The sequence below is a fragment of the Diorhabda carinulata genome, chromosome 3 (genome assembly GCF_026250575.1).
Source record: "Diorhabda carinulata isolate Delta chromosome 3, icDioCari1.1, whole genome shotgun sequence".
In the NCBI taxonomy this organism is placed as follows: domain Eukaryota; kingdom Metazoa; phylum Arthropoda; class Insecta; order Coleoptera; family Chrysomelidae; genus Diorhabda; species Diorhabda carinulata.
The window spans coordinates 30,040,309-30,061,662 of NC_079462.1; the positions used below are offsets into that span (position 1 = coordinate 30,040,309).

The 21,354-nt window shown below is 31.7% G+C and overlaps 1 protein-coding gene across 2 annotated transcripts in view; it reads left to right on the plus strand.

The window, feature by feature from the left end:
- Positions 1-21,354, plus strand: part of LOC130891736 (protein tincar) — a 155,668-nt gene that overhangs the window by 22,338 nt on the left and 111,976 nt on the right. The gene's annotated exons all lie outside the window — the stretch shown is intronic.

Below are 21,354 nucleotides of genomic sequence, written 5' to 3' on the forward strand. Positions count from 1 at the left end.
TATAATAGATTCAGAATGCTCGAGAAAGAAATTTATTATAAGCAATATACAATGCTCTGGGAACTTTAAGATTGATGTGAACAGTTCCAAAATGTGTACAAGCGTTATTATTAATTAAAAGAACCAAACCGAAGTGATTTACTGGAAACTTTGATGTCTGATGGTATATAAACCCAAAATTCAGTCACAAAATGTATCCTTATATATTTTCTATACCATTAAACACACGATGTATTTCAACCAACGCCGAGTTTCGCTTTTCTAAATAAATTACGAAAACTAATTGCTTTCAAATAATGTTAAAATATTCATTGCTTAGATATTCCATGTAAATTAAACCCTGTTTTTCATATCTACCATTACATTAATATGTCGATAACTAATTACACGTCTTTAGAGATCAAAGGTAATCGTAAAAATTCCAATTTACCTATTTCTTCAATTACCCAAAACCATTTTTCACTAATGTTTTCAATAATGTTATTAATATTCGTTTGTAGTTGTAAATTTCTGTTTAAAAAAATAGAAATTTGATTCAGCACCATTCAATGTAATGTGGCTTTCACACTCTAATGGAAAAGTTATGCAGCTAACGTTAATTTTGATACGGTCCTCAAATTTTGGTTGAAAACTCGCCTGTAATCTCCTATTACAATGTAACATTAGCAAAGTTATCAATTTCACCCCTTCCAACTCGTTTCAGTTAGCTTGAAAGCTTTAGAATCGATTTTTGCATTAAAATACATTTTAATTCACTACCCAACTTCATTAACATGAAATATTAGGCATAAACGTACACAATAAACTTTTTTTTATACACTTTTTCTCCGAGCATCGAGTGAGGTAATAATTTCAAATTTTAATACCCCGCACGTCGAGGGAGGATCTCAGGTGTTTGGAGCTGATAAAATTTGCTTTACAACTTTTTATATACATTAAAACGTCGGGTAGATAACAGAATTTAGTGTACACAAAGTAAGTAATGGATTATGTAAATTTATCGGAGAGATTGTAGAAGTGGGGCGATATTAAATTTATAATAATCAAACAAAACAATCAGATGCAGTTCAAGAAACTAGTTAAAATTTTATTAGACTTACATACGATGAGATAAATAAGAAAAAATCATAACTATTAATTATAATTATAGGCAAAAAGGTTTTTCTTAGTGGCAACAACATATATTTAGACAAAAAGGAAGAGCTTATTAGCAAATAATCAGGTTGCAGTGCATTTAAATATCTTTTATACTTCAGTGAAATCTAATAGGAAAAAAGTTACATTTAGTTCAAGGAATTTTTTATCTACCACCAGCTCAACTATAACCGTCTCCAAGATCTTACTTGGAGATTTCATTGGGAAATAATAAGGATTTAAGGAAATTCGTTAAACAATTAACTTAACTATACACTAGAAAAACAAAAAAAGGTGCAAAAAGGTCTTTCTTAGGAATAACAATGGTTCAAAGAAAATATTCATCAAATAACCATCATGTCTGAGAAGTTTTTTTGTATGGCTTTTAGATCTGATGCAAGCATTGGATGAGCTGAGATTACATTGAGCTCAAGCTCCTGAAGGAACGGGAAATAGACAGAAGAATAATTGATATTATTAGTGACATTAATAGCAAAAACAATACTACGTGAAGTTAAGCAATGATTTTTCCAGTGAAAATACCGATATCGTTTTTAACTTCTTTGTAGACAAGGTAATAAAAGAAGTATAAAGTTCAAGGGAAAGGTATAGAATCTGATGATATGTTTGCAATATCTGGATGAAATCTACAAAAACTACTACAAAATGGGCATGTGGAAACTATAAATAGAGTCCTTGATTTACAAATATCTAGGAATTAATACTATAAGAAATGGGAACATCAAGCAAAAAGTAAAAACATAAATAATAGCTAATAATAATAGATAGGAAATTTCTCAAGATATAAAATTTGGAAAAAATTACTAAACGACTGATAAGGAAACATTAGTGATCTAGGCTTGTGCTGGAGTGTGAAAAAGTCCTACAAGAACTGATGAGTGATGGCTGCAAGCTCCAGCTCACCAGATTGGGATCAAAGAATCTACCAATGGACTCAGTAGCCATTCTATGTGTAGCCAAAAGTGTCTCAACAGTCTTCTCGCAATGCAGGCTCTCTGCGGATATGATTAGAGACACCAGGCATGAGAAAAACTACGACAAATTTTTATAGGACTTTTTTCCTCTCTTACCAAACAACTGCTCCACTTGAACAGGTGCGAAACTCGACTTGTAACTGGACATTTAACTGGATACGAAGACTCAATACTATCACGGACGAGTGGCGCTGGTGCAAGGAAGAGGAAAAACTGTGAACTACGCTATCTAGGAATGCCCAGAATCCACACAAAGGAGGATCAAACATTTGGGCAAGACTCAAGTTTGCCTCAAGACATCAAGACAAAGTGCCTGATTAGCTTTTTATTATATATAGTGGGGCATGTAACATCTATCAGAAGGCCTATGTGCTCAACGGTATTTGGCCGCACACAATCCTAGGATGAACTTTAGAGAAATGAAGAATCTCTGATTAGAATAAAAAGAAAGTTTCGTTAGGTTTGATCTATGCTAAAAATACGAAAACAAATTTTTTGGTTACTGAATATCATAAAGAACATCAGATACTAATACTTTGCATTTTTTATGGAATTACATGGAAAGAGCTGATTCTCATTGTGAAATAACGGTTGTATTATCATATTTGTTTAAATTTAACACTAAATTTCTTCAATTTCTTAGACCTTTTGATATGTTGATGCTTCTAAATGTTCTTGATCTTTGGTCTTTTCTGTTTTAAAATTATTTTTTTTTAATAATTTTTGAAAGACAGATAAAAAATGACGTTTCGATTTATTAATTAATTAATAAATTAATTCTTCTTTCGTCCTTACATCTCAAATATGTATCAGTAATCAATAGAATTTATAAAACAGAGCTATACATTTTACTTGCATTATTTAGGTCTTTTTCATCATTTATAGCTTTTCCGTTCTTATGAATGTGGACCAGTTTTTCATGTATTAGATTGCGTTCCAAGAATTTTTGAATCCTCATAATTGAATTTAAGTGTTTTTGATATTTCATGGTTCGTTGATGCAGCTTTTTTGAACGTATTGATGACCTCTTAGTCTATTTTCTAAATACTAAGATGTCTGCCCTAAGTAAATAGCGTCACAATTGGTACAAGCCATTTGATAACTAATGTTACGCTTTTTGTTTTTGGGTGTTATGGATTTTAGTTTATATTTGTATAATGTCCTCTATGACTTATACTAACATTATATTTATTGAAATAATTCGACGGTTGTTGGAAAAGCTCTTGTACATATGGTAGGAAAAAATCTTTTATGTTTTGACATTTCGTTTCTAATTAAATCAAGTCTGTTTATGGAAAATCACGAAATATGTCAATTATACAATAAAATCTCAGTCCTAGATACCTGTACATATATTCAATCTCTCATATCAACTTTGATCTTTGGTTGTTTGTTATCTCTATAACAAATCAACTGCTATTCTGCACATTTCTGTTTTATTATGCATGTTTTCGGATGGCAATTAAAGATATTAAAACGACTGACAGCTGGCATGGAATTATAATTATGTAACAGAAAGGCGTTTCAAATGAGACTGACATTACCATAATCATTGATACAAAGAAAAAAAATCTTAATTTTGTTTCAGTATGTTATTATCGAAACAAGAAGTATGGATTTTTAGTTTATTGAAGCGAACTTCAGTTCATAATTATATTTTTATTTTGTATTTCGTTATTCACTTGAAATCATAAATATTTTTCAATACAAAATGAAGAAATCTTTTGAATTATTTATCAGAATGTTACACTTTGTATTGGCGAAAACCACGTGTCACTAGATGGCGCTGAATTTGTTTTCTATAGCGGTGAACAGCAATACAATCTGTGTGTTTGATGCTGATTATTTTTTTTTATGTTTTTAGTGATTTTGGTAGAATTTTCTTTATTTTTTTAAATTTCCTAAACGTATTTGTGTGGTTAGAACAAAAAGTTGTGTTCAAGAATCGGACTAAAAATGAAGAAAATTGAAGTAACCCTTTTTAACATCATAGAATATATTGGAGTCAGGAGCAGACCACTAAAAGAAGGTGATGTGGTTTTTAAAGCGGGACATATGTTTTTATTTGGCGAAGGAGCAAATTTAAAAACAATCAAAAGTTTGTGTCTACAGAAGTCAGGTCTTACTTCCCAGCCTTATGATATAACAATTAATCTGAATGATGCAGTCAAGTTACGTTAAGCTAGGTTAGGTTAAGTTAAAGATTGGTAATGTATTTGTTCATGTAAATACGGGAGAAACAGACTTGAATATCTACACGAAAAAACATTAGTAACACTACAACTTTTTCCACGTTTTTATTGTTTTCAAAGTTCACCTTATGGATGTGTGGTTGTTTTTACTCAGAAAGACACTTTAAACAACAAAATTAGTTCGTATTCTGACTTTGTTGTTCACCTCTATTGAAGTTTAAAAAAAATTAACAGGTGTCGCTCAATTTGTAATTTTTGCGGATAAGTAACTCTGAATAAGAGTCTAAACTCATTAAATAATTGTACAGGGATTCTAATTATAGGCAACGAGTCAAGAATAATGATCAAACGACAATAATTGTTGTTTGTAGGACTTAAATTGACAATCACCTGTGGAAGATGTTTGCAAGGGACAAGTTAACGCTCAGAACTATCTTTATACTCTTCGAAGTGGTATAATATTCGATGTATGTATTGCATCAATCTCATTCAAAGCACTATCTTCCGCTAACAACGCACGCTTCCCAAGGTTGAACCAATAGAACTGGAGTCTCAAGCTTTTTACTCACTCATTTTCATTTTTAAATCGCTCATACAACTTTTGAACTATATTATCACCATAGACAGCATCCAAAAATTCCTTATTTGAAAGAAAACAATGCGTTGTTCAAGATCCATATTTCACGTCAAATAATGCCAGGAAGATCTCACTAGTGAATATAGTAGCAGACTGACAAGCGGGTTTAAATTTACCTCTTAATGCATTAAGGTAGCTTGAAGTTTACACATCTCGTGTATATTTTTTTTGGGAATTTTACATGTGAAAAAAATATAAAACCAGGAATTTATGTATAAATTTCTGAATAAAGTATTTGCCTACCTGCCTAATATTGGCGATCTTTGGTTTATTTCATATTTGTTTATCTAAACAAATGAGTTAGTAATTATTTTTGCGTTCTGAAATTTATATCCTCTGTGGGAGATTTTTATGGTATTGATATCATTGGGCACTAAGCCAGGTAATTTATTCTTTTCTGGACAGTTTACATTACAGTTTTATTTATTATGCTTGGTTTGTAAGTAAGTTTAATGGGGGTGTCAGATTTACAAAATATTACCTAAAAACTGATCTATCTTATGTTGGCGAAGTTTTAATTAATTTTTGAAATGTTTTTCTAAACTTTTAATTAAATGTTGATATACTTATTTTTGAGACGACGCCATCTGAAAGTTGTTCGTTCTGTATTCATTTACATACCGAAAGTTGCGTTTTGAGTGTTCCATGTAATAAAAGTGACAGTTCCGTACTGCAAAACACTTTCGGAACGCTCTGGAGTGGACAACTTTAACTTCCTTAAATATGACTCTAGCCACTTCAATGTTGACAGTTGACAGTTTCTCTTCGATGATTTTGCATAACCTTAAATTATTTTTTCAAACAGAAATTCAATAAATTCGCGGAGATATGGCGATAAATATTCAAAAGTGTTTGCGATAAGTCTTGTGTTCTCATCGACGGTTACTTAGAAACAATTGGGATGATGAAAATCAGCTTGCCTGCCAACAGACCGGTGGACGCGAGTTATGAGGGTACTGAATGGATTATTCTAGATCCAGATCAGTGACCTCAGATACGGTCACAATCCTGGATAATAGTGAAGAGTTTCAAGTGGCACTAGCGATCTGATAAGGCCCAAAAATTCTTGTAGAACAAAAATTATAAATTGCTAGAGAGAAACTACCAAACATACCTCGAGCAACAGTTCAGTAATTAATAAATATTCATTCAAAAACAAAATTATTAAGCTCGGTTCAATACTGCTTATTATAAGTAAAAGATCGGTGGATTTTATGAGAGTGAGATGTCTGTTTAAAGTCAAAGCGCTGCCAACTCACACCAACAAGAAAATATGATAGTAATTCATGTCAAATCTTTTTTGTGGTGTTTTATTTAATGATCTTTGGCCGTTTTGTTACCAATCACAGCTGCGGGAAAGCTAATTTTCGCACTGGTACGGCCACTATAAAAAAGGAATATACTGTTATTTTGAAAGGAACAAAAGAATATAATGAAAATTATTACTATTTATACTTAGATAAATATTAAAAACTATTAACTTTCACTCACTGTATATTCATCGTGTACATTTAGAAGCAGTGAAATTGTCCCCACAACTGAAAAACACCAACTGGGAGTGTAAACTTCGTCAGAAGTTTCTTATCACCAGATGTTATGCAAATTTCGGGATTTTTAAGCGAGATGCAGCTGCTTAAATCAAGACAGAAAATCATTAAGCAGACAGGCTTCTAACAAGAAATGGCTTTCGTATCTATCACACAAACTCTCTTTGATAATTGAACTCAATCTAAGCCTTCACGGTAACAATGATGCAATGTTTTTTTTTAATACATAATTTCGTAATACCAAAATGTTTTTTTATGACTTTATAGTAGTACTAACTGCCATAAGAAGTTTTGTGAATCAAAAATCAATCTGTTAATTGAAACAGGAAATGAAAACTCGAGGATAGTTGAAGAAACGAAATTAAAGTCTAGAATTCGAGCAATAATCAAAGAGTACATATGAATTGTGGGTGAAAAATGTAATGGTATATTTGAGTTTTCTTTATCTTGTGTCTGTTCTGTTGCAACTGGTGTAAAGCCGAGAATTGATACTTTAGTCGGATACAAGAACAATGAGCCATTCATTTTCGGTGTAGTTTCACTTTCATTCTATTTTTTTAATATTGGAACTTTTCAAAAACCTTTTAGCTTTTATCACTTTTTTTGATCGTTGCGCTCGATTTTATGTGGAGCTTCCATATTTAATACTTACCCTAGAGAAGTCTTTTATTTTTATTCTTCTAGTTTCATGTGCTGTTTCTATTTATTTTATGTATGAATTTTTTGTGTTATAGACCTTTATTCAGTTGTATGATATATTCTAGGTTTAATAATTGAACAGTTATAGTGATTTCATTTAATTTTTTGAAGTAGAGAAACTGCAAGCTTCAGTAACTTATCAGTTTAGCTGCTCTTATGAATTAATAAGTATCAGTAGAAAGGATCCTATCATATGGCTATGATTACTTCATTCAATTTCCGAACGACAGTGATCCGGATTACTTCCCGAATAATCAGATCATGATTGGGTTAATCCGATAATAATTTCCGTGAAGCAATATTATGTTTCACAAGTCATGTACTTTATGAGAAACTAACCCCTATACGAGAATAGTTTTTTCTCTTCGTTACAAATACAACTAATTACGAAAAGGGAAAAACTGAGCATGGGAATAATATTTTTACGGGGATAAAGTTATTGTATCAGTCGTTATTCATATTGGTCCCAAATCGTTTTAATGAGGTAATTGCATCAGATTGTTTGGATGTAGCGATAATGTCAGTGACTAATTTCATTTTTAGTTTGTTAGACTATAGTCAGTTGAACGATTAAGTTCCGTGCATTTCGTCTTATTTTTAGTACAAATTGTTTCTCAATGAAATTTTGAGTTGCATTATCCGAAAAATTAGGTTCATTGTATCCAAAATGTTATAGCAGCATGTCAATTTCGCCTCATTGTGGCCAAGGTGCCAGGCCGAGAAAGACTTGGAGAAACAAAATAGAAGAAAATATAAGAGCACTTAATATAGAGAACTGGAGAGCAAAACTCCGGAACCGAAAGGAATGGAAAATAACAATAAAAGAAGGCAAGACGAAGGATAAACTGTAAAGAAAACAAAAGATAGAAAACTGGAAGTAATCCACCTCAAAGAGGATTTTAAAACGCTATAAGCGATAGCCATAATCCAAAGGATAGAAAGGCTTGATGACGATGATGAATAAATCACAGTTGAAATATCTAAACGACTCTACTTTGTATGTTTGAAACTAGTCTAAATTAGTAGTCTCTTTACTAATACAGGATAAGCATTTAAGCTAGAATATCAACGTATACTTACAGCAAACTAGTACATACAAAATGTTTATCTGTAGCTCTTGAGGCAGTCAATATCTGCGAGTTAGGCCCTCCGCACACGGGTCGACTCATTTGAAATTCGATTTATCGACGGGAATTGCGCCCAACTCCCGGTCGTCTGCAATCTCAGTCGCGTAATTGTGTGCCGTACAATAGAAGATCACGGGTGCGGAGGGCCTTATTTTATTTGAAATGAGTGATCAATCTCAATCAATTAATATTTCTTTTGTTGAAGAGGTGGAGAATCGTGAAGTGTTTCTTCCTCACACTCACTACTGCTAGAATGCATTTTCAAAAACTAGTACTACATAAAGTAAACTTAAAGTAATATAATTTCACTCGTCCGAGCTCTGGTGCCAACTGAAACTGACTATCAGCCGAGAGCTGCGGACTGAAGTTGCATTCATGGCCCTCCTGTTGCATACAGGCTGCACAACTCCGATTACACGAATCTGGTTGCGTATTGCGCAGTCAAGTTGCAAACTCAAATTGCAAATGAGTAGATCCGTGTGCGGAGGGTCTTAATCTTGCACTTAATTGAATTTTTTTCGTGAAAATAATGAAATTCGACGTTTCATGATGAAGGGTCAGATAGATAGATGAAGCAATCTATCAATTTTGATATGAATGGCTACAAACATTCAAATTATGAAAGCGTCTGTTCTTTGATCGTAAATAGAATCATATTCCTAAAAAGTTTTCCTGCATTATCTGAACTTATATATAGAATATGAGCGCATTGTCACTAGACCACATAAACGAACAAAAGAGTGCAGCAACTGTAGCACAAACGCCTATTTTATTTTCACATTTCTAATTGTTTCACGTTTTATTCAAACATACATATCTAGGTCATAATTATTATCCCATTGAGAGAAGTAACATCTATGAATGCGACCCTAGAAACTTTGAAGAATGAGGGTTGTATGTATGTTGAATAGAAACTTTTGTTGTACAAGTCCAACGAGAACGAGAACATATTCTATCAAAGAGATGAGTAATACGATTATAATGTTCGTAATTATAGTAATAGTTATTATTTAACAGTATGCTATTATGATGAATAACTCTTCGAACTATACAGTGTGTTTCGGGATTCTATTTATAAAAGAATAGTAGCTTTCTTCTTATGGATTGTGTGTATAATGCATGCATATTTAAAATTATTCACTAATAAACAACTCGATGAAATAACTGTATTTCACTCATAGATAACGGAAGAAACATGTTTCGTTTCCACCTACTCACTTATATAATTAGAGGGTATCGGTTCCAAAAATATATATAACACACGTTGATAGTTATTTGTCTGTGGTTTTTTCACATTTAGCTATTTTTAACCTAGCAGACAGTATTGGTAAATTAATTAATTCATTTCAAATTAATGTGGTGTGATTTTGTGATGTAATACTTCCGTCTCAAATTTATAACATATGTATATATACAATACAATATTTTGACTTGTAACATTCATTATATAACAGTTGTTATAACGATTTGATTATTTTTATTTATAGTGAGTATATATAAAGAGTATCTCGTGAATATTATCAGTTTCCAATGTCCATTTTGTCCATATTGTCTAACCTGATTAACTGCGTCTTTTCCTCAAATTACGTATATTTTTCTTGGTGTCACGGCTGCGTATTGCGCCGTCAATAAACAAAAATTGATTAAAAGAAAGTGAAGCAATTGTACTCTTCAAAGTAACATAAACTAGTTTTAAAAGGGCGTAGGAATATGTCTGTTAGATAAATTAAATTCCCCTTTATATTGTTAGACAGATAATTAATGGTTTGGAATTATCAGAATTTCAAAAATTTTCATTAATTGTCACTAATATATACTTGTATTTACCTCTACTTATAATATAAACTATACAGTTGAATCATCTGACTTTACCTTTATCTTTGAACGTAATTAATCAAGTTTTAGAAGGCTTATATTAGCTTCACTTCTATGTAGGTTTGTTGTTTGTAACTCTCCTTTTTGGCTTATTACTGTTAGTATATCCCATCACTTTAATTGCGTTCGTTATCCGAGTGGGCTAAGGCGTCAACCTCCGGATATGCCGGTTGTGGGTTCAAATGCAGTTCACGCTGTAAAAAAAATTTGTTTTTTTCAGCAATTCGTTTTTTAGAAATTACCGTTCCAATTTTTTTTACATCGAGACAAATTTTCCTGCCCTCTGCTGGGGATTTACTATGCTACCTGCATCAGTATTACTTTAGGAGTGAACACTTGGTGTTCGAGAAGAATTTCACAGCCATGCACCCTCTGTTGGAGTTTTACAATACTAATGATTAGAACTTGAAAGAAAATATTTTTGTGAGAATAAAACGAAGTAAAAAGTGAAAGATATATAGTTTAAGAAAACTAAAAAATTCGCTAGCATATGAAACTAAAAAGTTAAAAATGAATATAGTTTGAAAAAAGCGTGTTTTTTAGTTTTTTAAATCTATATTTGGAAAACAAAACCGAACATTTCGATAGTTGATTCCTAGAAACTAAACTTAATATCGATTCGAGATTATTTGAATTGCCAGAATTTTTGACAGTCAGATATAAAAAATCTTCATTCATGTTATTGTTCTTTATTGTGATATATTCTTTGTAGTGGATGAAGAATTGATTAAATTCACTGAATAAATAAATAAAAATAAAATTTGAAGTATTTAAGTACCTCACAATCCAAATCAAAATTGTTTAACTTACAAATAAACAAGCAACGAAGCAAAGAAAAGAATGTGATAAATAAATTAAGAAAATGGCGAATGATCAATTGATTTCTATTATATTATCATTATCGGAGAAAACGGACTGAAAATAATGAAGAAACTCATTAAAATCAGAAAAAGAGAAATTAAGTTGTAGATATTTCCGAAAAGTTCCTGAGACATGATAAAATATACACTCGAATGACTTTTAGAATTCACTGAATTCGAAACGTGTTGCCTAACGAAATCAAAACTGAGGGTATAAGGGGATCGGGTAGTTTATTGGTTACCTGAATGTTATTTTAGCATGGATGCGTAAAACAGGATGAATATTGATCAGGTGATTGAATATTTTCGTTTAAGGAATATTTTAACGTATACATCTAGAAATAATATATGAAAAAGATAAAATTTGAATGAAAAATTGGAAAAAAAAATTAATCAAACAAGAATTTAAACAAAAGGCGAAATAATGTATGTATATATGAAAAAATATGAAAAGAGAAATCTGTGAAAATTAAGAGAAGCATACACCGCATTAGGCATGCTCAAGAAATCAGTCCAATATACATGAAGGGTAATATTTTGGAAACTTAATGAAATAGAGAAATGTATATGGAGATCCAGAAACAACAACAGATAATGATAATACTATTGCCAAAATTTTGAAGAAGCAAGGAAGAAACTAAAAAAAAACTATATCCAATAGAAGTTTAATCAGCTAACTCAAAATTCATACATGTTTTGTTGATATATTCTGTATCCAGTTGGACGGCTTGCATAAAATTAAGTACAATCTGGAGATAGAAGAGTTAGATAACATTGGATTGTTTTGTAACAAAAGGGAATCTAGTATATATACATTTTTCAGAAATATTTCTTGTTAGACTCGTTATGTGATTTGTATCAGGAAATCTAATATCTATTAGATTAGAATTATCAACTGAAAATATTAAATAAATGAAATTCCTACAACTTCACGTTTGGACGGTTACGCTACCAAAGTCAAATTATCAATACTATAACTGTTATTCAGATAAAAGGACATATCGTGTTTAATATTGCGTGGATATGTACATGCTACAATTTGAATAATTTACAAGTTTTCCCAAGGTGCAAGTTCACTTACAACTTTTATGATTATTTTGTAAACAAGAACTTTCCGAGTTTTCGTTTTATCCGATAAGCTTTGTAATTAAATATTTATAATAGACTAAACTTCTGAAAATTGTTCGGAAGAGATTTGATTTGTCTAGAAGCATTGTTAACTGACTGTGATATATGTATTTAGTTTCTGTATACAAAGAATGCGGAATAAAAAATATCATCTTAGTCTGTTTACCATAACATAAACGCAGAACCCCATATTGCAACTACTCTGTGGTGACTATTCGTTATGTTGTTTAAACTCACTGGAAGTACGTTGATTATTATTCAATTGATTATTTTAAAAGATTCTTGTTTCCCTTCACTATTCATAATTTGAGAAATTTTTTTCGGAATTAAGGCAAACATTTTATACATATTTATTATTTATAATTTTTTTATTAGGAAAATTAAAGGGATTCGGACTTAAGTTCAAGGACAAATAATTTTGTGAAGCTGGTGATATTGGTCTCAGTAAAAATTCGAGTTATAATGAAAGTTTGTTGAATATTTGGTATCAGATAATAATTAATCAATAAGATTTCTATGTTTTTCAAATTTCAAATGAGTTAGGAAGTAGGTTATTCATATTCTACATCAACATTAATAGCCACTTGATCATCTATTTATATTCAAGCGAATGCTCAACACATCGGTTCTGGAAATAGAATTTCTGTCGATCGAATTAACTTTCCTAATTCCACGTAAGTAAACACTAATAAATTCTAAAAAGTGTTTTAAACATCTTTACAGATGCTTGAAATAAATGTGAGAAAACAAACGCGTTTGCGTTTCCGATTTCTGTTCAGTGTTTTCGCTATGAATAAATATAAGTTTTGGAATAATGAGATTTTAAAAAATATTCTTTATAGAGTATCAAAATTTATATAACGTTTATAGCATTAGAAGAAAAAGTTTGAATGATTTGAGATGGCTCTTTCTGAACGTTCATAGCTACTCTACCTAGAATAAATAAAATCCATGCCTTTGTACGTGTAGCGAAAGTATCTTCTAACTAATAATTTGTAGGAAAACTTTATTCGAAAATTCTAAACTAAAAAAACTTCAATTATGATTATTGTTTTCTCAATTGGGGACCCACCTTAAAAGGAACCTATCCGTTGATCTTCAAGGTCGTATTTACAAATGTTAATAACTTTTTTCTGAATTTTTTGTGTTGTTTTGTCTAAAATTTGAGGCTTGAAAAATACGCGGCGCTTATAGGATAAAATATTTTGGTACTAATATTAAAAAAATTTGTTTATGGTATCTCAAAAAGGCTATTAATTCGACCAATTCATACTTATGTTAGTGCTCTTATCCATACTTAAGGTTAGTATTGAATTACCTAAAGTTTATCCATAGATATTGATTGGTAGCTACTAAGAAAAAAATATTTTCCTGATAAAACATTGATGTTAATGAAAAAAGTATATTCTGTGAAGTACGAATGCGAAGTAATGGTAGCGTTAGGACCTTTCGAAAAATATAACCCGGGTTCAGATAGATCACCTATCAGTTGATTGCGGATCGTAACCCAAAACGAGATTTAGATCACAGTTTCAGAATTTACCATTCATTTTTGGTGGAAATTTTTCAGCGGATTTTGCACTAAAATTTGATACCTATAAGCTTGAAAATTATAAAAATTACAAACTTCAGTTTGAAAATTCAAAATACCATATACAAATGAATCAACCCCTCAGCTAATCGCATTCACCCATCGGTCTACAAGGGTACAAAGGATCATAACACATGACTGCGACCCGATTAACCCGATCATAGTTTCGGAAAAGTCCTTTAGACTACTTTTGTTATTCACTTTACTTTCGAAAAATATCGTACTTTCAAGCAAAAGCGTCTATTGGAAATCGACGCCAATATAATGCGGCTTACCATGTTTTTACACGAAAAATTGACAGAATACGACACATCTATCTCTGCGCCATCTATTGCTGAACAACTTAATTTTTTACGTTCACCTTTGAAAATGTCAAACTTTATGATGGTAATGTCATATTTTACATAGTCTTTTCAGTGTTGCCATCTCTCAAAACTTAATTGTCAGCCCTCTTAACTATAGTGATCAATCTCAATCTCAGTGAATTACGTTAAGGTTAATTATGTTAGATTTTATAAATTCTCAAATTGAAACTCAATTGAATAATTGATCTATCTGTCAAAGTGAAAACTAGGAAGACTGAGCTACTCGTTTCTTTTCCTCGTCTAATCTTTACATTGGATAAATTACATTTTATATACCCAATTTATTTTATAAATTACCTATATGAAGTAGGCAGAATAGGATTTGATTAACTTACTAACAGTTCATTTTGAAACTGAAAGCGAAAATAATTCTGATTTCATCGATGGAAATCCGGTAGGTACATGAAGAAGTTTGATATATACATACGTTAAATAAAGCATATAATTCTTCATAACTTCGAAGTGTATCGCTGTGACCTACCATCATTAGAATTTCCATTCTTTCTCTTTCAGTTGAAGGAACTATGATAATATAATTGGTATGACGCTCATTGTAAAACTGACACTGACAAACATTTATTTTAATAATCTGAATTGAAAATCAAATTCATTTATTCTATGAGTCGTATGCAACATGTTTTTGCAAAAATCTACGTTATCTTCTTCTTCTTCTCATGCCGTCTTCTCATTGAAGATTGGGGGCCACGTTTTTAAATGCGTTTCTGTCCTTCACAACATGAAACAATTCCGACGGTGAGATTACTCTATTCTCTTATGTCACGGAGGCAGGATTTCTTCTTCCTGTCGGTGCCTTCCTTCCCTTCTACTCTACCCTGCATTATCTTCTGTAGCAGTAAGTATTTGTCGTTACGTAAGATGTAAGATGTTTTCCTCATCTCAATAATTGTCAACAAATTTCTTTTGCGACTGATCCTTCTTAGTACTTCATTGTTGGTGATTCTTTCAGTTCAAGATATCTTCAGGATGCATCTATAGAGCCACATCTCAAATGGCTCAAGTTTTTTAATCATTTAGGCCTTCAAGGCCCAGGTTTCCACTCCGTACAGCAGTACTGACCATACATGACATTCCATGAATCCTATGTTGAGGGATAGGTTTAGATTTATGTTTGCAAACATTGAGGAGTACTTGACAAATGCCTTTCGAGCCATATCAATTATGATCTTGATTTATTCGACGTTATACGTTTATATACATTTCCTACACTACTCAAAAATATTTTAATAAATTCTATGCTGCTTAATGGATACCGCTTCAAAACTTCCATTGTAAATGGAAGAACTATATTGAAGATTATGCAACCATTTCTAAAAGATAATATTGCTGCAATAAACTTTTACGTTTATTACATTTCACGTTACTGGAAAGATCAATATTTACGATAGTCGTTTTCATGGACATGAATCTTCACATTTTCTAGTCATGAAACTTTTCAAGTAGCAGTTTTAATACCATAAAAAGCTGAAATATTACAAAGAATGTAACTATAGCACCGCAATCATTAGACCTCTGGTAAACGCTTATTTATTCTGTTTCGCTAATCACCTCCAGAACTTGAAATTATCCTGTGATGTTTGTTTGTAAATACAAATATTTACGATGTACACAGACAGGTTAAGCATGTAAAAGTGCCTTAAAGCGAAAAAGAGGTTTAAATGGTAATTCTGGAATCGATTTCGTGCTACTCATTGAACCAAAGAATGATTTAATGAACACCCGCATGCTATTCGGCCTCCGGGAGCACTTGATGACGATAATTTACACCAAAGAGGATGTGAAATAATTTTTATTGGATTACGCCCTTATAGGCACTTACGAAGCCGTGTAAGGACTAATTATTTATTTCTTTAGATGAACGCCTACGATTATGAATGGATTAATCAATATACAGAACTCCTTTGGTAGTTTTACGGAATAATAGATTGAGAGTATTAAAGCGATAGAGAACGACAAATACTGAATTGTTACATTTGAGTTTTATTCTAGTCGACAGCTAATCATACTGAACATCAACTTGGAAATTTATTTAGATCGTTATCCAATTAATGAAACGCATGGTATACAGATATTACGACATTACGTCTTTATGTATAAGAGAATTGTTGCGAACTTTAATAAAGCATAAAGAATGCTCCAAAATCTGAAAAATCAGAAATAAGCAACCATGCAGGATTCATGGAACTAAAACAGAAATACAAAAAACAACATAAAGTCAGTTGTTTGTCATGAAGTAGTAAAATTGTGTCAAATCTTCATGTGACATTTTGATGAAAATCCAAATTTTCTCAACACACAATTGTCGCTGCTGGGCTCAGGAAAATCTATATTGAATTCAGACAAAACACACCCAGTAATTCGATAAACCAAAACATTAGTTTTGGTAAAATTCGTCAAGGGAAGGTTTATCGTTCCTTATTTCTTTGACTGGAATTTAACAGCTGAGTGATATTTGGGGCTTCTTATTATGCCAGTGTTTCCACTTAATTGCGACAGGTTTCTAGATAACCAGTTTAGAGGAAGGTGGCTACCAAAGGCACCTGATTTAATCCCTGTGGATTTATTCTGTACGAAGATCTAGAAAAATTGAAAATATATTTGGATAGAGTTTTGGTTGTTTTTGGCTGATGGATGTAGCTGATCTACTTCCTCATATCCTTTTATACCATGTGATGGTACAAACATAGTTATTTACGTAACTAGTTATGAAAACAGCGGTATTATTCAACAAGCGTAATATTTGCCAAAACGAACGCCAGATCTTTTAAATAAAATGCGAACATAATGACATCTTCAGCTTCGACTTGTAATGAAAACTTTTTCATATCTCTAGCTCTAAGAACATCTCTTGAAAAAATTCAAATGGCAAGGGTTGTTAAGCAATGTACACACATAGTCTAAGCAGTTATTTCGTGTACTACTTCTATTCTCTCAAGTAAAAGGAAAGTGGCAAAACAACCATTAGGACTAATGTTAACGAGCCTTGGCTTGAGAAGATATGCAAATTCAAATTACTATCGATATGGAACCTCGTTGTTCCTAAATATTTGTGTTTTGATGTTGTTTATTTCTGTATTCAATCTCATTGTTTCATATAACTTTCAATATAATCCATACTGTTTTATTAACATCTTTAACTAAAACAATTAGTGAAGCTCTAAAGAACATGTAGGAATAGTAACATTCATTGAATAAGATTTCAGAATCTACAAATTTCCGGCTTTGGACTTGACGTTACATATAAAGTGATTCATCACTAATCAGTGCCAAGTATTTGTGAGATAATATGGTGTCAAACACCGCGAGCTGCAATGGTTTTGTATAAGTATTATTTGCTGATTAATTGTACAAAATAAATAAAAAATGAGGCGATTTGTAGCGCTGGGTACATAGTTTTTATTTCAAGTGCACACGTAGTAAAAATATCATGAAAAGTAATTGGATAATTATTTACATTTTGCAAGGATTCTAACAAGAAGTGGGATATTTGTGGAGAATGTACGGAATTACTTGGAACATACATCGTCAAGTCAAGAGCGGTGTGCTTTTAAAAAAAACGAACAATTTTACAAAAACTGGAGATAATCGAGAGCGACTTTTCCTTCTTTAACCTTTTTAAATTTTTCAATAAGAAAACGTGCATGATACTTCCCATTACGTCGACACGAACAGCCGGAACACAATTTTCATTGTTTGTTTTATAGAGAATGACTAGAAAAACATAATTCTGTTCTGGTTTGCTTGAGAACGACAAGCTGCTAGTTCACTTGAAATTGCATCGTTACGAAAAAACCGATTTTAATGCAAATTTTATGCTGAAATAAATTTCCGTATAATGATTCAGGATAAAAAAACATAAAAATCCATCCTGGAAGAGAACGCGAGGACGTGTACCATTAAAATTTGATTTATAGAGCTACCGGACGAAATCCTCGGTAGGGTCAAACGGAGCACAATGAAGATATATTTTTCCTATAATTCTTTAGTTAGCCTAAACTACTTGGTTTCTCATTTTTCATATATAGCCGTTATTGTGGCTAATTTTATTTTGATTTGATTTCATCCAATGCCTCTTATCACAAAATCGTCTCAAGTTTATGGTTTTTACAAAGAATTAAAAAAACAAACTGTCTTCAATTTTGTTTTCGAAGGAATACATTCATCAAAAGTATTACGTATGAGTAAAGCTGTGTATTTAAAAACATTCGGAACATGTTGAAAGTTAGATTAGAGAAAAGAGAAAATAGTGGACGAGACAAATAACTCTATCCTACATAATTCTGGTTCCTACACAGTTGAAACAATTATTTTTTCTATTACCATACGTAAAGTACGCACTTTCGACTGAGTAGAACATACTTTAAGCATTAGTGCGTGAAAACATGTATTATTAAGGTCTCCGTAGTGTAGTGGGTAGGGTACGAGATTCACATGCGAGAAGTCCAGGTTCAAATCGCACTGATTTCATTTTTAATTTTTCTATTTGTAGTTAGAATTATATTTAGGTGGCATTAATACATGCCGAAGAGAAGAGTGGAGAAATTTAATAACAAAAATTCGTCTGTTGTTTTTTTTTTGATTTGTTCTAATATTGATTAAAATGTTTAAAATATTAATATGTTTTATAAGGAAAATTACCATTGAACTTCTGTATTTCGATAAAATTTTCGTTAATGAAAAAAATATTGTATGCAATTCTTGTGCAAAGGCCTTTTTTCTACTCATGTGACAATATTTATGGTGTTTATGCTTAAGCATTTTGTATATTCATAAATTTATAATTTTTTGGTCACCTTACCAATATAAACATAAAATATGAATGATGCTTGAACTTGAATAATCTATTGATGTTGATGATGTTAGGAAATTTCAATATCAACTGGTAGTTTTACATGATAATCAATATAATTGATAAAAATTGTCTATGATACACTTTCAGTGATTCACTGTTCACCCAGGAGCTCACAGATAAAAATAAAGTTTATTAGTTCCCTACCTTACCACGCCACACTATAACCCTGTGTGCGGATTAACCTCCTCAATAATGGACCGACCTCCTTAGAATTCTGTCCCTTGACTTATAGTTCGTAGATCATCCGTGACATTGTGCAGCTATCCCATTTTTGGAACTCCTTTTTTCCTCGTATTCCACACTTGAACATTTAGAACTTTTTTTGTCATTCAGGTGTCTGAATATGTTCAAACTATTGACTTCTCCTAGCTTTGGTGAAACGATCAATGTTTAGTTTTCGTGGGATGTCGCTTATCTCAGAGTTAAATCTGATTCTTCGTTAATTTCTCACTTTCTTTCCTGATGATTTTCTGTCGAATTCTCTCAATCTTTCTTCAATGTACTTTCAGCGTTCATGTTCCGTCACCGTACGAGACTATAGGAATAAGAGTTTTATGGATTTGCATTTCAGCTATGCTATTTAAAAGTTTTTCAGTAGACTCAGATTTGCACAATAGATTCTGAATCAAGCGCTTGTTGGAGTTTGAGTAGTTTGCATTGTTGTCTATCAAATGTCTTCAAGGTATATATACTGCATTGGAAGTTTTATCGGCTGGAGTGATTATATACTGCGTTTTACTTTCATTTATATAGAGTCCAATCACTCTAACGTTCTAACAATACCACCATTTTAGTTCATGACATGTTCATAACAGAGTGGAGAGTAATTATAAGCAGTGTTGCTTATAGTCCATCATATTGCCTCATCTCTTCATTGATCTTAAATGAGTAGCTTAGTTGGTTATCTATTTATAGTTTTGAATCTTCCATAGACATCATTATCAGGTTTCTCAACTTTCTAGGTAGTTTCAGGTCTGCTGTTGAATTTTTTGTAGGATGTAGAAGTCGACGTCATGTTTATTACATTTCTCCATTATATAACGGAAGGGTGTTGTCTTAACTAGTAAATGAAGTATTTTTCTACCAAATTAAGTAGGTATTAACCATATGGTTTTCGAGAAAAGAGGTATGAGAAATAGTCTCATTTTTATTGCTTTCACTCATGAAAAATTGCTTCAACTCTAAAGGAATGAATTATAAAAATATGTTTTCACTGATTTCTGTATTCCTTTCATTTCTTTTGTCAAAATTTATTTCATTTTCCTCTAGCAGCTACTAAATTTAGAATGGAATGTCATCTTTTATATAATTATATACGATAAAAATTTCTCATAGTGATGTCAAGAGTTACATTTCAGTTTTCTAAAATAATATATTTGGTAAAAATAGCAAGAAGAATATTGCAGAAGATCCTACAAATCATCACCGTAAAATTATCTCAACGTTCAATATAATAATTCATACAGTCAGCATAGTAAAGATTTTTTAAGCGAGGCAGCGCTTTGATTTATATATTTTCCAGGAAACCATATTAAAAAGGAGGTTGCTGTAGTGATCTGTGGCTGTTTTTATATACACGGGCAGTTTGACGTAACTGAATTTTCTATAAAAAAGTTATTTTACTGTGATAAATATTTCCAGCGAGGTTATAGATTTCCAAAACCATCCAGAAAGAAATATAACATATATTTTACAGCAAAACTGCTTTAATTAGTAACATATTCTACAGCTAAAAGTTGATTTTTCTTTAGTTTGGATTGCCATTCCATCACACATAGATTTATACCAAAGCTTGCAAATTGGTTTAATGAAAATAATTATTATGTTAGTCAAACTTATCGTGAACTTAGTTCATTTTATTGCGTCTAATTCGACGATGGTGGATCGTTTTTGAACTACATTTACTCTCTGATAATGTACATCTGAATGAATTGCCGAACAGTACCCACTGAAGCAGCTGTAGCCTCATGGAAGCATTGAAGAAGACCCAAATCAATCAAGTCGTTGCCATTCCTAGCCACTGGGGCTTTGTCCTTCCTCTTTATGAAATATGTTAATGGAATATCTTGTCCTAAAAACTTAACGTCTGCAACAATTAAAGGCATGATGTGCGCCACAAATTCGACGAATGGACCGAAACAAAAATTTTATATTTATTGACCGCAAATGAAGCCAATTTTCTGTGAAAACCACGTAAATAAACAGAATTGTCGTATTTTAAGTGTGGATAATCCACAACCTTTTATCGATCCACTAAAAATAACAATATGGTGGACATGTGTTCATGTGTTTATGATCAGAATGTTGCTGTTAATGATAAAAGTTATAGGGACA